This window comes from Dreissena polymorpha, chromosome 7, assembly GCF_020536995.1.
Source record: "Dreissena polymorpha isolate Duluth1 chromosome 7, UMN_Dpol_1.0, whole genome shotgun sequence".
NCBI lineage: Eukaryota > Metazoa > Mollusca > Bivalvia > Myida > Dreissenidae > Dreissena > Dreissena polymorpha.
This window is the reverse complement of record NC_068361.1, coordinates 17,853,228-17,871,316: the sequence shown is the minus strand read 5'-3', so window position 1 is coordinate 17,871,316 and position 18,089 is coordinate 17,853,228. Positions and strand designations below refer to the sequence as shown.

The following is an 18,089-nucleotide window of genomic DNA, read 5'->3' as shown; positions in this document are numbered from 1 at the left end:
TGTATTACGTTACATATTCATGTTTCTTCTTCGCGCTTGCATATGATTTCTTGTTTAAACCGAACCGATATTTTTTAATTCGAATACTTATTTCAAATCAACAAAACCTAAAGCACATACTATTATTTTACATGTATGAGATAAAAAAAATCAATATTGTACATTTAAACATGCTTGTTTTTATTTATAATCCAATTCCTTATTCGAGGCTGAATACGGAAAAAGGAACCAGTTCCTTATTCCTTATTCAAGCCGAATAAGGAACTGGCATTTTCTTACTTAAACACCAATGAAACTGATCCAAAATTAACCACATATAAATGAACATATTATGTATATATTGGTTGTATATGGAAAATTCTAATTGCAACACATTTCTACTAAAATTTAAGTGATGATTATCCAGTTCCTTATTCAGTGTGAATGAGGAATAAGGAACTGGTTCCTTATTCCTTATTCAAATCGAATAAGGAACTGGAATTTTCTTTCTATAAATTATAAGTCAAAATGAACCAACGAGACGAATAACTCGACGAAAATTATTGTAAATGTATGTAGGGTGTAACAAATATTATTTGCAGTACATTTCTACTTTGTTATATTTAATAATAACATAGTTCCTTATTCGGTTTGAATAAGGAATAAGGAACTGGTTCCTTATTCCTTATTCAAATCGAATAAGGAACTGGAATTTTCATACTAACCAAAATATTAAAATGAACCAAAGGGACCAATAAATCAATGAAAATCATTGTAAATGGAGGTTGGGTATCAAAAAACATTCATAGCAGCACATCTCTATTAAGTTTCATTTAATGATAGCATAGTTCCTTATTCGGATTGAAACAGGAATAAGGAACTGGTTCCTTATTCCGTATTCAAATCGAATAAGGAACTGGCATTTTCCTACTGAACAAATTATTAAAATAAACCAAAGAGACCAATAAATCAATACAAATCATTTTTAATGTAGGTTGAGTAAAAAAAAACAGTATTTGCAGAACATCTCTAATAAGTTTAATTTAATGATAACATAATTCCTTATTTGTATGGAAAAAGGAATAAGGAACTGGTTGACGCATTGAAATCGCTTTGCATCCTTAATCATATCCCCTTGTAACTGTTTAGGTATAAGAACGGAATGGGATAGCTAAACCATGACTGGTATTCAGCTATCGGAAAGTCTTCTCTAGAAGTTAGGGTCAGGAAAAACTTCAAGAACTGTATCAGACATATAAATTGATAAAAAAATCTTACATTAAAATAGCCAATAATAACGATTTTATAGCTGTGCAATTCTAGAATGATCCGAAATTAAATATCCGAAATTATGGCCTCTGAATAAGGAATTGGAGTAAAGCTAGTTCCTTATTTGGAAGCCTGTATTTCGGAAAATCACTTTCGGATATGTAATATATAAGATGTATTGTGGGTTATTTAAGCACGATTATGTTATATGGACGTATTCTGTCACATTTCTTTTTATATTTTATGTCACTATACACGCTGAAAACAAGTATTATGAAGAGGATAATAAGGAAATGGTATTGCCTTTCTCAAACATAAATTAAAATTAACCAAATAATATAAAATGTCGATGAAAATCATAGTTTATGTAGGTTCGAAGTTAAAAATATTTATTGCTATATATTTCTGCCTTGTATTATTTAATAATACCACAGTTCCTTATTCAGTGCGAATAAGGAATAAGGAACTGGCTCCTTATTCCTTATTCAAATCGAATAAGGAACTGACTTTTTCATAAATGTAACTTGTAAATTTAGGTTGGGTATCAAAAACATTAATTGCAGTACATCACTACTATCAGTACATCACTACTATGTTGTATTTAATGATAACCTTGTTCCATATTCGGATTGAAAAAGGAATAAGGAACTGGTTCCTCATTCCTTATTCAAATCGAATAAAGAACTGGCATTTTCTTACTTAAACATCAATGAAATTTATCCAATATTAACCGCATATAAATAAACATATTATTTATATATTGGTTGTATATGTAAAATTCTAATTGCAATACATTTCTACTAAGTTTTAAGTGATGATTATCCAGTTCCTTATTCGATTTGAATAAGGAATAAGGAACTGGTTCCTTATTCCTTATTCAAATCGAAACTGGTTCCTTATTCCTTATTCAAATCGAATAAGGAACTGGAATGTTCTATCTATAAATTATACGTCAAAATGAACCAACGAGACCAATAACTCAACGAAAATTATTGAATATGTTGGACGGGTATAAAATTATTAATTGCAGTGCGTAGTAAGTCGTTCCCTCGACTAAGCATATCATGGGGACAAGATAGAAAAAAGAGGTGTGCAATTTAAAAATCAAATAAACAAGGATGATTGATTTTCACATCTATGCTACAGTAGAATTAGGTACTGGCTTTCAAAAAAAGTGTAATTGACTGTAGTAACCCTTTGAATGTTAATTAATATCTCTCGCTCGTGCAGACCAACGATATATTAGGGGACCATCAGATATATTTAGGACAGCGTTGCCGTCAGTAAGACATGATTGGCGTCACCATCAAGGCGAGACTGCACCGTAAGCAGCGACCCGGGTGCCTCTTTTAGACTGGAAAGTTTCATTAAAAATGCGTAAACAATCCGTAATTTGGTGTTTGCATTTCAACAGATGTTCTTTCACTGGAATAGCGTTTTCTCGATCTTGGATCACAGGCGCTTGATGGCAATGTTTTTGTTATTGTTTTTTTGTTCATGTTTAGTTTTTTGTTTGTTTTAGTTACCCGTTGTTTATTTTGATGCATGCCCATTCTAAATCAATGAAACATTTCCGACAAAACGTCGTCTTAAAAAAGATAGTTCGACTATGTATGTTGATATTGACATAACTATATACATAGTCGAACTATCTTTTGTCTAAGAAGACGTTTTGTTGGAAGATTTTTATTGATTTAGTATGTGTATGCATTATAATAAACAACGGGTAACTAAAAAAAATACAAACATTGCCATCGAGCGCCTGTGTCTTGGATGCAAACGGTATATCCGGCAACTTACAACATTGGCGCGCGATAAAAGGTCACAGGAAGCGAAGAAATCGCGCTTTTCTTTTTGATTATCAGGCCTAGCGGTATTTTTCCTAAGTTATAGCAACTGGTTACTTGTGCATTATTTAGTAGCAAAAAACGGGAACTGGGTTATCATTTTAATAAACAAAGTAGATTTGTACGGCAATAAGTATTTTTTTTTAATTAACTTACATATACCATGATTAACATTGACGTTCATTAATGTTGGGTTACTGTATTTATGTTTGATTATGAAAAGGCCAGTCTCTTACTTTCGTCTTTATAATACTTATTTTCAGCGCTTATCGCAAAATATAATATACAGTAGAAAAGAACATTTCCATAGAACCTAATCAAGCTTAAATAACCCACACTACGTAGTAAATAGAACATATCTGAAAGTGATTGTCCGAAATCCAGGCTTCTGAATAAGGAACTAACTTTACGCCAATTCCTTATTCAGAGGCCATAATTTCAGATATTTAAATTCGGATCATTCTAGAAAAGCGCAGCTATATATTTGTTATTATTGGCTATTTTTAATGTAAGATTTTTTAATTTATATCTCTGATACAGTTCTTGAAGTTTTTTCTGACCCTAACTTCTGTAGAAGACTATCCGATCGCTGAATACTAGTCATGTTTTAGCTATCCCATTCCGTTCTTATGCATAAACAGTTACAAAGGGATATAATTAAAAATGCAAGCGATTTCAATGCGTCAACATGAAAGCAATACTGCAACGGAAGCAGCGGTCTAGGTTCCTCAAGTAGATTTTAAAGTTTAATCGAGATGCCTCAATATTTTATTTTATAATTCAAACGCATGCGCGCTTACTAGCTGTACAAGTTTTTTTTCTTCATAGATTTGTTTAAGTGCGAAAACGCGTTTTCTCACTCATTCAGACCAACGGTATATCCGGCGACCTTAAACCTCAGAACACGACATTTGACTGTGGGGTCAACAAAATGGTGATGGCATCTTTGGTAAACAGTCCCTCGCCGATCGTATCGTAACAGTTCCGACTTTATTCGTACCGAATGCTGGTGGAATATTTCGGACAGCGTTCTTGTCAGTGCGACGTCACTGACGTAACCATTAAGGCGAGGCTGCACCGGAAGCAGCGACTCACAGGCCTCTGGAAAGTTTCATAGAAATTCCTCCATATTTTGTTTTTTAATTAAATAAACAAATGCGTATACCAGCTTTACTTGAGTGCTTATATTTAAATATATTTTCTATCTCCGAAAACGCGTCATCTTCATCTTGGATGCCATCGGTACATCCGGCGATCTTCAAAATTGCCACCAGATTAAAGGTCGTGATAAACGACAAAATAGCACTGGTCTTGGTGGTAACCAGTCCTTTTTGTTCCGAAGACAGTGCACCTGATTACTTTTTACCACAAAAAATGGTTATCATGACGCAAAAAACTATTTAGAAATGTACTACAATACATATTTTAGTACCCAACCTACATTTAAAATGATTTTCATTGATATATTGGTCTCTTTGGTTCATTTTATTTGTATGTGTGTGTAAGGAAATGGCAGTTCTTTATTCGATTTGAATAAGGAATAAGGAACCAGTTGCTTATTCCTTTTTCAATCAGAATAAGGAACTAGGTTATCATTAAATGAAACTCATTAGAGATGTACTGCAATTAATGTTTGTTTATACCCAACCTACATTAACAATGATTTCCATTGATTTGCTGGTCTCTTTGGTTCATTTTAATAGTTTGGTAAGTATGAAAATGCCAGTTCCTTATTCGATTTGAATAAGGAATAAGGAACCAGTTCCTTATTCCTTTTTCGCATTGAATAAGGAACTGTGTTATTATTAAATAATACTAGACAGAAACATATTGCATTAAATTTTTTAACTTCAAACCTACATAAACCATGATTTTCATCGACATTTAATATTATATGGTTAATTTCAATTTATGTTTGAGTAAGGCAATACTATTTCCATGTTATCGTCTTCATAATACTTGTTTTCAGCGTGTATCGTCACATGGAATATGAAAAGAAATCTGACAGAATACGTCCATATAACATATTCAAGCTTTAATAACCCACACACCATCTAAAATATAACATATCCGAAAGTTATCGTCCGAAATACAGGCTTCCGAATAAGGAACTAACTTTACGCCCAATTCCTTATTCAGAGGCCATACTTCCGGATACTTCAATTCGAATCATTTTAGAATAGCACAGCTTTATATTCGTTATTATTGGCGATTGTTTGTGTAAGATTTGTTACTTATATCTCTGGTACAGTTCTTGAAGTCTTATCTGACCCTGAACTTTGGTCAAGACTATATAATAGCTGAAAACTAAACATGTTTTAGATGCATTGTTCCGTTTTCATACGAAAACTGTTACGAAGGGATATGATTAAAAATACAAAATGATTTCAACACGTCTCCATAAAAGAAAGACTGCACCGGAAGCAGCGGTCCAAGTGCCTCTATAAGACTGAAAAGTTTCATCGAAATGCCTCAATATTTTATTTTATTTTATAATTGAAACGAAAAAGCGTGCATCCTAGCTGTAAAAGTGTGTTTTCTTCTGATATATTTTTAGTGCGAATACGCGTTTTTTTCGCTCATGCAGACCGACGGTACATTCGGCGACTTTCAACCTCGGCACAAGACGAATGCCAATGTTCCGGACAGAGTTGTCATCAATGCGACGTCACCGATGTCACAATAAAGCGAGACTAAACCGGAAGCAGCGGCCACGGTGCCTCTATTAGACTGGAAAGTTTCATAGAAATTCCTCTGTATTTCGTTGTTGCTTTTTTCAATTAAACACCAACACTTACATAGCTGTAATTTGGTAGTTTTATTTCAATAGATTCTCTATCTCCGAAAGCGCGTTTCCTCGCTCTATGATGCCTACGTTACATCCGGCCACCTTAAAAATTGGCGCACGATTAAAAGTCGTGAGAACCGACAAAATGGTACTGTTCTCGGTGGTTATAAGTGATATTTTTAGATATTGCAACTGGTTACGCTTTCCTTATTCAGCCGCGAAAACAGCACTAGGTTATCATTACACAAGAATACTCAAAAGAAATGTACTGTAATAATTACATATTTTGTTTTCCCAACCTACATATACAGTGATTGTCCTTGATTTATGCGTCTCTTAATTCATTTATTTTATTTGTTCAGTAAGAAAATATCCGTTCCTTATTCGATTTGAATAAGGAATAAGGAACCAGTTCCTTATTCCTTATTCAAACCGAATAAGGAACTATGATATTATTAAATAAAACAAAGCAGAAATGTACTGCGATAAATATGTGTTACACCCGACATACATTTACAATAATTTTCGTTGGTTGATGTTGACTTATAATTTATGAAAAGAAAATTACAGTTCCTTATTCGATTTGAATAAGGAATAAGTAACCAGTTCCTTATTCCTTATTCACACTGAATAAGGAACTGGATAATCATAATTTAAAACTTAGTAGAAATGTATTGCAATTAGAATTTTACATATACAATCAATATATAAATAATATGTTCATTTATATGTGGTAAGTTTTGGATCAATTTCATTGATGTTTAAGTAAGAAAATGTCAGTTCCTTATTCGGCTTGAATAAGGAATAAGGAACTGTTCTTTTTTCCGTATTCAGCCTCGAATAAGGAACTGGATTATGAATTATGAAAGATTGATTTTTTTATCTCATACATGTAAAATAATAGTATATGCTTTAGGTTTTGTTGATGTGAAATTAGTATTCGAATTAGAAAATATCGGTTCGGTTTAAAGAAATCCTATGCAAGCGCGAAAAGAAACATGGATATGTAACGTAATACATAAAGTAAATGTATTCGAGTTATTTTGTGTTGATTTATTTCAGAAATGTTTGCATTATTGTTCTTTAAAACCCTATAACAAATATGTTACGCGTGAATAAGGAATAAGGAACAGTTCCTTATTCCTTATTCGAAAAAGGAATAAGGAACTAGGAAAAAGGAACCAACTTATCACCCATGAATTAGTGACCGCATTATATATTAAGGTTTCTCTGCTGCTAGTGCAGCTGAAGCGTCATTGTATGTATATGTATGTTAAATAAATATAGGATATTTGTTGAATTTGGTGACATACAGATTTTATTACACGAGTGATCATAGAAAATAATAGTTTCACGAGTGGCGCAGTGAATTAAAATTTATATTTCACCGAATCCAACAAATTTTCTTTTTATTGTATGCTTTTTTCCGTTAATTTACACTGTAAACGACTTTAACTGGATAATTTGCCTAGAATAATGACGTCATTTCACAGTAAAACAGTGAAAAATATCAATATTTGTCACTGTTATTTTTCACTGTTTTAAACAGTGAAATATATGTTTTATTTCACTGATATTTCTTTATAAACCACCGGAAAGCATATAATAATATCCAATACTATATGGCTACAATCAATATGACCAACTTTGGTAAAGATTGAAATAGACAAGAGAAATAGTGTTTCAATAACACATATTATTGTGTTGACTTTTTATAGACGATATATTTATTTACAGGTAACCCAATTCAAAATGTACGCAACTAACAACTGGTCGCAAAGTCCCTATTAGTAAGCAGACTACTGAATGTGTTAATGATTCTACTTTTCAATTTGTCAAAGCACGCCTACTTACACAATTCTTGGCCTTTTTGGAGACTTAAAATTGGTTCATGATCTAATGGAATAAACATTTGTTATGTTATATGTTAATCGTGCTTAACTATTTTTACTTACGTTAAAATCCCACGGGATTTCTATTCGATGGGTTTTTATACATTTCAGTGTTTCCAAACCGATCCTAAAAGTTACTATATTCAAACACAACAGGAAAGGCCCATGCTCAAATGATTGCGTACAGCACATGTTTTATTCTACAATTAATTTAAAATTAATCGTATCAATAATTTCGTATTATTATTCCTACATGGAAAGCGCTTTTTTAATCTGGCTAGAGGTGTTCTAATTATGCTTATGATTTTTTATTTTTTCTGTATACTTTAATGCCGTTGTGTCCAAAACTTATAACAACTGTTGCTTCCGACAGTAGCAACAGGTATGGCTCCAGCAGCAACAGGTATGTGCGTTAAACAAAATATCGTTAACCGCATTAATAGGCGTCAAACCAAATCAAGTACAAGTTAAACCGGCTTGAAAAGTCATATCGGCAACCAAAACGTGAGACCACCCTCATTCTGTGAAAAAAAAGAAAAGATAAACCGGCAACAAATAACAAATCTTTCAACGAGACATGTGAAGCAAACAATATAACTCAAGAAACTCTAACAGGAGAGAAATTCGTGTTGATATTATTTACTTTTGTAAAAGAACACAACTACATGTATTAACATAAAATTAAAATGACGAATGCTTTGAGCGCCGCCTTGGAAATCTCAATGCAATTCATTGGGGTCCAAGCTGGTTTGATAGCCATCGGGAAACCTCACCATGATAACCCCAGAAATAATTGCAAACCAAACGCTCGTCTAAAACAATCTAAAGATAAACATATCGTTAGGCAGACATACACAATCTCAGGCAAATATACCTAGGCAGATAAAAAGGAAATCATGAATGCCAAAACACGAGGTATACATCGAAAAAAACACATACAATTCTAGTGTACATGTTTTGGTTTAGGTATCGGAAGTCTATAAAAACGCTTAGCAGATATCTTTTACAGTTAATAGTATACTCAGAACAATAGCCTGTGTATTAGGTTTAGTTTATGGAACTCAAGTAAGGGATTTATATACAGACATTATATGTAAGAACGTTCAACTGCCTCCAGCGTCTGAGGACTTAAATATGACAGCATCAATTATAACTGTTGTAGTTTTAAACACAGCCAGCAATATACGAATGTGTCTAAGAATAGATTGTATTTCCAGATTTGACTACAGCACCCATATCTATCGGTCCGGTAAGTGTTTCAGTTTCAAGTCTATTTCATTCATGCAGCACGCAATAGTTCTAAGATCTAATAGACTGTTGGTCTAATTTGCGTAAATTTAGTTTTATTCCATGATTAAATTTGACGAATTCAATTGAATTTTATTCAACACTTACCATTGATATGCAAGTTTAATTATACAGTAACAATGAAATATTGCAGACTTTTATTCACGATTCAGTTTCTTACATAATCATCACATTGACCAGCAAATAATATTGCGCCAGTCACACTTTTGTTTTTAAATAATCCATATTCTCCGCCGCGTCTGACATTAATCTGTTCTTTTTAAGGACGTATTCAGAAATTTAGTTTCACGCAAAATGGTTTTTATTGTATAATATTATGTATACTGCTTATTTATTACTTAGTTTAGTTTAAACCTATTTATTTTAGCCTGATTGCATCGAAAGCCTCAGGCATATTGAAACGCTCTCGAGTCCGTTTTCTGGGCCTAGAACCAGTACTTCTTGTCTTTGAGGGAGATCTAAAGAACGCTCCCACAATTGGGATCGAAACCATGACCTCCCGGTCGCTAGGCGGACACCATACCCATTACGCCACGGCGACCTTTTAATTACATGAGGATAGTCCATGTATGCATTTCACAAACAAAAGTATTGAAAACAATGATCATCCAATCTGGTGACACTGTACGCACTTCTCTAGCATGACTGCTTTATCAAGAGCTTAAACTTTGTTCATCCAGTGAAATAATCATTTAGTTCTTTAAATACAAAAATTATTAGTTGTAGGAAAAATACAACAAGAAAACAATTATTATTTGTACTTTAATATTCAAGATTACCGATTTTATTCAGATGCGTTGGTACTGGCAAGAGAGCGATGACACATGGAATCTATTCACACCTGTATGTTTTTTGTATTTGTAACAATACATTCAATCTACGCACCGACTTTTACTCGTTAGCACGTTTGATATGATGTATGTTAACTGTTTGTTTTTAAGGTAAATATTAAGTTTCATTTTGGTGTTTGCTTGACATTCGTTTGGCTTGACATTCGTTGCGTCTGATATAACAGATTATATATGCGTTAACTTGTATTAAACTGACTTAACAAACACGCGAGACCTATACAAAACAGTGTATATTGCAACTATGTGTTACTTAAATTTCGTGCGTCATTCATCGAGAGGTGTGCGTTGTCAACGTTCAGCTCTCGAATCTACATTTCGCATCCAATCTTAATGTGACTTTGTCAGAAAGTATATCTTTCTTTTTCGGCCAAGTTCGAATCTGGGTAACGTGCTGCTAAACACCTTGGAATTCAAGTCATACCTGAGAACAACCTTGTTAAATGTATAGGGCCATTATACTCCATTTGTCTACTAAACGATTCTGTCAGACAAACACATGAAACTTTTGCAATAAAATGTCCAGGATGTTCAACGAAGTCAATTTAGGTAAAATACAAGAAAGCGAATGATGTTTATTAAAGTTGACCTAATTAACTGAAATATTACGGATAGTTGCAGGTACCGCATCGTTGGGAAATAAATAACAGAGAATTTACTGACGTTTTTTTCACATATTAATTCGTTACAAGCCATCTCTCATTGGTTATGTAAAAAATCATTGCCAAATATTACTTTTTCCAACAGGAATCTCTTCAACAAACCCTTGAGACAAAATACAATGCTAAGCAGCGCATATACCTGTTTTCACGAGAGAACTACAAATGGAGCTACTCTGTTGACTTTGATCTCATGACTCAGACAAATTTGAATACTGGACAAATTAGAAAACTCAAACGCTGCAGTGAAACAAATGTATCGTGCCAAGATGGAAGTGCAAGGCATGGGAAAATAAGCTTTATTAATCTTTTATGGTACACTTGCAGTTAATTTTGCACATACAAGGCCGCGTACATATATTTAAGACAGACATATCTAAAAAATACAACATGGTTTATATGTTCGTATCTTACCGAGTTGGAAATTACAATCAGTTGTAAATATGATATTTATTTATTTTGAACAATCTGAAAGCTCTGCACTTCTAATAAGTTACTTGAGAATGTAACACTTACAATATATTGACCCCAATTCTAGTAAAAAAAATAATCAACAAGATGTTTTGTTTTGCATGCAATGCATGTATCTTTTATGTTTGGGATAAATTTGGATTACTGAACCGAACTTAAAACTAGCATTTGTTTAAAGCATCATTACTACTCAAAATCAACGAAAATTTCGAACAATATTTCGCAAAAGAAAGTGGAACAATTGACAATCAGTGTTCTTTATAGCAATTGCCGAAATTTCAACGCCCGATGTGGTCTGGTAACATGGATTTTAGTAGATACAATAATCTCGTTTTTAATTTTTTGTGACACAATAAATTCCATTTTAATTTCCGGCAAATATATCTATTCATACGACACACAAACACTAAAATGATACAATGTTAGTGTTCATGTGTCGTATGAATAGATATCGTAAAATGGAATTGATTATGAAACATAAAAATAAAAACGAGCATTTTGTAAATAGAAACATTTATGTTACCATACCACATCTGGCGTTGAAAATTAAGCAATTGATATAAAGAACACTGATTGTTAATAGTTAAACTTTATTTTGCGAAATATTGTACGAAAGTTTCGTTGATTTTGTGTAGAAATGGGGATTTAAGTAGCATTAATTGCCTTTCAGCCCGACCTGTTATCAAGATCCGCTCAGTGTGATTGATGACGAGCTTCCTCTGCATTGGGTTCCTTGGGATCTAGCTCATCCGTTTGAACTTGTACCGTTGCAACATTCAGATTCATATTACATAAAAGTAAATATTGCTCGTAGAAGTTTTTTTGGCAATTCTATATCAATTGTTTATTATTACAAATCTAACGATTTATATACTAGTAAACCAGATCCTTTTTTCGGTCTGAAGCTATAGAAGTTTTGTGGCAGAGAAAATATAAAAATAATCAGGTCCCATTTTAGAAACTGTTATATATACTATATTTGCATATGTACAAACCTTCTTTGTTTGTTTTTTTTTACAGTTAAGAGTATTTGTTTTCAATAATAGATTGGGCAACCTGTGTTATCGCTCTACACTAATTTTGGTGTATTTCATTTCTGGAACGAAACACGAACGTCATTGTTCGACGAAATTAATTTCAAGTAGCTTTTCTAACCGGCGGCCCAATTTGCATCCGCTGGTGTTTTAGGTCGTAAACGTAAACAATATAATTACAGTATTTAAAACAGATAAAGGAATTTAACGATTTTGTAAGATTATAGATAATAGTATTTAATTTATATAACTTGTTTGTCAAAATACAAATCGATGTGTATGTGTTAAAAAAAATGTATTGCCTTTAGTCTTTACCATGAACATTCGATTCCAACCATATAATAATTACGTGTATGATTTGCATTACAGGTATCAGATAACTTCTATAAAACGATGTCTCCTCATCAACATGTTCTGCAAGCGGTGTTCCGAGTTCAGAATCGCACTTTATGGTCTGCATTCTGCAAGTAAGTGTATTACATTGTGAGGTTTAGCGCTTTTTACATACACGCAATCAGTCCATAAAGAGTCGTTATACTACCTCTCTTGTTGTTTAAGTTGTAAAGAGAAATATGACTCTTTCAACCATGGAACCATAGTTTAAATAATTAATAATTAGTTTTGCGTGTGCTGTTTTGATTTGGTCCGGATGTTGATGAAGCGTCATGATTTTGTATGTACGTCCGACTGGACAATAATTTGAGCTTTTATAATGGAACTTCATGAATAGATATATAAATGCTACACCGCGCTGAGGAGTTTACAGTAGGGGTGGTATATCGAGCTTAAATACCATTTAAAAAATGAGAAAATGCATCCGCAAAAATCTAAAAAATGTTGGGGTTTTAAATATTAATTTATAATAACTCATATTTGTGTTGATACCTTATAACGAGACTTAACGTTGGACTTTATATAAGATGACGGGGTCATGTTAAATTTAACACAACAGGATTTTGACTCAAATAGTTGCGAATAAATTATGATATGCTTGCCACTCGAACACGGGAGAGTGAAATGTGATGTTACAATAACTGTTTTATACATAACTGTAGTACTGTGGCACTTTGTGAGTGCGCTTGGGTGTGGTTAAGGTCACGGTCACATTTGTAAAAAAGAAGATACTGTCAACTTTAATTTTTAAAAAGAGTACAAAATGGGTCTCTTTGTCCATTCAAAAAATATATTTACACAGTGTTGCTATTTTATGCGAATATTTTATATTAATCACATGCTATTGCTTAAAGATTTGGATATGGCTTTGAGATGCTCATTTGATTTTTAGGTAGACTAATATCCCTTACCAAATTATTTAAACATTATTTTTCTTACCATATGCTTAGTTAGATTTTAAATTGCTTTACCATGTCATGGATATTTTATGTTTTTACAAGATTATGATATGTATTTAATAATTGTATAGCGCCTTTGAACGTGTATTATCACATGCAAAGGGCGCTTTATAAATCTGGTTTATAATAATAAGAGAGTTTTTCAGCCGGGAAAAAAGCATGCTTAATAACCAGTGGAGACTTGGAGATAAAAGGTCCGTTGATAAGAGTTACCTTTTCCACGGTACCGACAGTCTGGATACTGTGCGGGGAATCTGCATCAACAACTTTGACTTCCGTTTGTGCGGAAAAAAAGGAACAATGTATGGTCAGGGAGCGTACTTTGCTAGAGATGCCGAGTACAGTCACGGTTTCACAAAGCCGTCTGTTAAGCTGGAAAGATACATGTTCCAGGCTACGGTGCTTGTTGGTTACTACACCACAGGGAAAGCGGAGTACAAAAGGCCTCCAGAAAAACCGGCCAAAGACCATGAGCTCTATGATTCATGCGTAGATAAAATAAATGACCCCAGTATTTTTATTCTTTTCGATAAAACTGCCTACTACCCTGAGTACCTGATTCAGTATATTGACACTGGAGACGAGGTTGTTCCTTGAAACATTAGTCCCCATGCCAAGGAGATATGTACATAATACTCTTTACGCTAGCTCAATTTCGTTGCCAGCTGCCCAGCCAAGAGCACTATCAGCTGGTCAAACAATGACAGCTCCATTTGCATTACACCGCTTCAAGTACCATAGAAACTCTATATCCGAGCTTTTGCCTTCAGAGATGTTTTAACTGCATTTTGGATGTTTTGGGGCACTTAATATATTTTATCCAATTTAAATTACCGCATTAATGAAAAAATACCAAACTTCGATTTTTGTTTGTTCTTTAAGATCATACGAATACAAAATCAATTGCTTTGGAATTAGAGAAATCCTATTTGAGTTATATATTTAGTTTGTTTATGAACTCCTGGATGACAAGTGTCAAAACATATAGTCTTGTATTGTCAGTCACATTGAATTATTGAAGAAATTATTACAAAAATAAATAACATGTAGATGATTTGTACTTGTAAAAAAACATGTCATGACTGCTTGTGACTTTGAACATAATATGTCGTAGAATTTAAACTCAATGTAACAAGTATTAATTCAATACTCGTCTTTTGTACTTTACACCGTGCCTCAAAAACTGTTGCACCGGTTTTATAATAATTTAACATTAACGGGACCTTTTCACGTTTTGGTAAATTGAACTAATTGAAAAAAAATAGAGATTAGCAAATTTTCGTTTTAGTTATGATATTTGTGAGGAAAAAGGAATACTGAATATTTGCCATGCTCTACAATATCCATTATATGCATCTTTTGACGATTTAAAAACCTGAAAATTATAAAGCGTTGCAACGCGAAACAATTGAATAATTTGGAAAGTTCTTTTGTTATCGTTATATTGTGTGACTCTACGAAGATTGCATATATAAAGTATAAAATACACCACTCACTGTATTAGCACGGATGGCCGATTGGTCTAAGCGTTCGACTTTTACTCCAGGGGTCAGTGTTTCGAGCCCAGTTACGGATTACTTTTTTATTTCTTTAATTTTATTCTTCTTTTTTTACTGGAGCTTTTTTGTTCCAATGTTAACAGTTGTCAATTGAAAGCATTTAATGACAAAATTCAATACATGCCAAAATCTGTGAAAAGGTCTCCTTAAGTAAGAAATGTTCATATATTTTCTTATTTTATATATGTTTTTCTTTTCAAATAAAATGCTATGAATCTTAATAATGTATTGCGATTATTGTATTATAGGCTATGCATAGGGATCAGCTAGACATTACACAGGTTTTAGCCCTCAATGCTTTACATGTATCAGTTGAGTTGTGTATTCTGTATTGTTTTCCTGTATTGTATTAGCTTTTGTTTTCTCTCTATTTTGTCGAAAGTCTATGGATACTCATGACACTTTCGACACTCAATAAATAGCTACAATTTTGTATAAATACACATTTTATTGTTTATTATTATATGAACATTTCACATCGTATTCGATAAAGAAAATGTTTTTTGAAAAGTTAAATATCACAAGCTTGTTTTGGTTTATATTATATTTTAACTCTGCGTCTGATAGGGTTTCTATTAGACGAATCATACTATTTGACCGTTTTGTTTTGTTCATATTTATACCAATAGCAAAGCAGCATACGGACATCAATACAATCTTATGCGAAGACTGGTTCTTGTCTACCAAGTTGGAAAGAAATGCACGCGTTAAGGAGAACACGCGTTATTAACCAACAAATCTCTTTAATAGTGTTCCTGAATACTTTGCATTTGAAATACATGTCCTTCACAATAACTTGTTGCAAAGTTTAATATTGTATAATACCTTTTTTGGGGAAATCAAATTATACTACTTTTACATTATTTGTTTTCCAGACTGATGCCAATATACCTCATGATATTTGTTTCGTGTAGTATAAGCATTATATTGTATGGAAATTACACTTTTAGTCAAAAGTTAAGTTATATAATGTTGGCGGTGTCATAAATTGTCATTGATTGTAAACTTAAATACTAGTTTTACTTTATTTGTTTTCCAGACTGATGCCAATATACCTCATGATATTTGTTTCGTGTAGTACAAGTATTATATTGTATGGAAATTACAAATTTAATCAAACGTTAAGTTATATAATTTTGGCGGCGTCATTAACGTGCCATTGATTGTAAACTTATATAATTTCCGTAGGGGCAATACGAATACATTCATGGAAAAACTTATCATGCATATACATATGTTATATAGATTGTGTAACACAACCATGATTGTATCAGAATATCACTGTTCGTGTATTTGCACATTAAAGAGGGACTGGAGAACGAATAACCTTACAGTCATATAACTGTTTATTTAAAGCCACATTTTGAAAAATAAATAAAAAACGGTGTTGTTTGGCACCAAGTTCAATCGTTTAAAATCATTTCCTGGTGTAGAAAAATACAAACACACCGACAAACTAGAAATGTTTAACCTATATTAAACCTCTTCTTACTTTAAGTTGAATGAATTCATGAAATTTATAATGCTGCTTTAAATGCCGTCCCCAATTTTAAGTCGATATTGATTGTATTCATAAATTTCCGTTTAAGGCATTGCTCATGCATTTTTCCAACGTATGTGTACTATTTTCGGAATACCATTCATCGACTTACATGCTTTTGGTGTGTGCATTCTCTTCTTTTTTGAAATTATAATAATTATAACATGATTCAGTTGACATTGTTACTGCAGTTTTTCTATCTGCACAAATGAACCCTTTCATAAATGAGTTACCGGGTTGTTTCGTTGTCCAACACCTTTGTCCTGGATCCACGGGTATTATTTTCGCTGATTTTTCGGGTTAACATTTGAGCCATTCATAATCGATGTTAATCATTTATGTATTTGTTATTTATTCAATTATTTGAAGTAATTGCTTTACTTTATCTCATGTGTGGGACTATCTTTGTGTATGTATTACTCTTTGCCAAATAGATGTATTTGCTGCTTTTCCAATAAACTTAAAATAAACTACAAATAACTCTTTTTTAAAAAGGACCTACTTTAAACGTATTTAATCATCGACATATATAATCGCATAAGCTCTCTAGAAAAGCCTGCCATTGGCGTGTTTATGTTTCCCATAAACTACTAGGCGAGTGCCTCTCAAACCTGCAAATCTGATTTACCTTAATGTGTAGGTGATAATACAGGGAGATGCGTTTGCTGCAACCTGTTATGGCAGAATTATGGCTGTTTGTCAGTTTGTCTCATATCGAATATATAGATTACACAATTAAGTGTAATCTACTCCTCTTAAAGGGACTTGTTCCCAGTCTATCAAAATGAGAATTTTTGAACTTTTTGTCATAGATTAAAGAAATAAATGAACAACGTACATAAATGTGCGAAATAACACTTATGCCGCAGACTTCTACTGAAAATACACTTTTGTTTCCGAAAAATCATCGTAAGAAATTGACAAAATTATAAAGCGTCTGAGACTCGAAAAGATTTAAAAATTTCGATTTTTGTGTTATCTTTATATTTTGTAACAACACGTGGGTGGGTATAAAATAAATTGCAACCCATGTGAAGACAGATGGTAAGGTCCGCACATAATGTAGTCGTAAAGACTTAACGACGACCCGAACATAAACTCTGAATAACACACATACACACGTGAAAAATGATGTCTGAGTGGTTTTCGGCATTTGGCTTTTACTCCATGGGTCAGTGATTCGAGCCTTGCTGTGGTTAACTTTTTTATACTTGTATTTTTGTTTTTATATTGTAGCTCTTTAGTTCTGATGTTTATATTTATCAATTTAAAGCATTTAATGACAAACTTCAAAACATGCCAAAAACTGTGATCAAGACCCTTTAAACTACTGGTCAGATTGGGTTTAAAGTTTTACAAACGATTGATCTAAATGTGTAGGTAATCGTTTTCGAAGAAGTTTAGATTGAAACCTAATTTGGCATAATTAGGACAGACATAATTTGGCATAATTATGTAGAAGAAATAATTTAATTAGTGTTATATATTATTGTTGATAAGAATTCTTTTGTGTTATAACGAAGAGGCAAAATGTACAGCGGAG

At 32.8% G+C, this 18,089-nt stretch overlaps 1 long non-coding RNA gene across 1 annotated transcript; it reads left to right on the top strand.

Annotated features, from left to right (window-relative positions):
- The first annotated feature begins 9,003 nt into the window (after positions 1–9,003).
- On the top strand, positions 9,004–10,843 carry LOC127837839 (uncharacterized). Its single transcript, XR_008029500.1, has 3 exons — positions 9,004–9,024; positions 9,876–9,926; positions 10,679–10,843. It is a non-coding gene; the product is annotated as an uncharacterized LOC127837839 (long non-coding RNA).
- Positions 10,844–18,089: the final 7,246 nt, after the last annotated feature.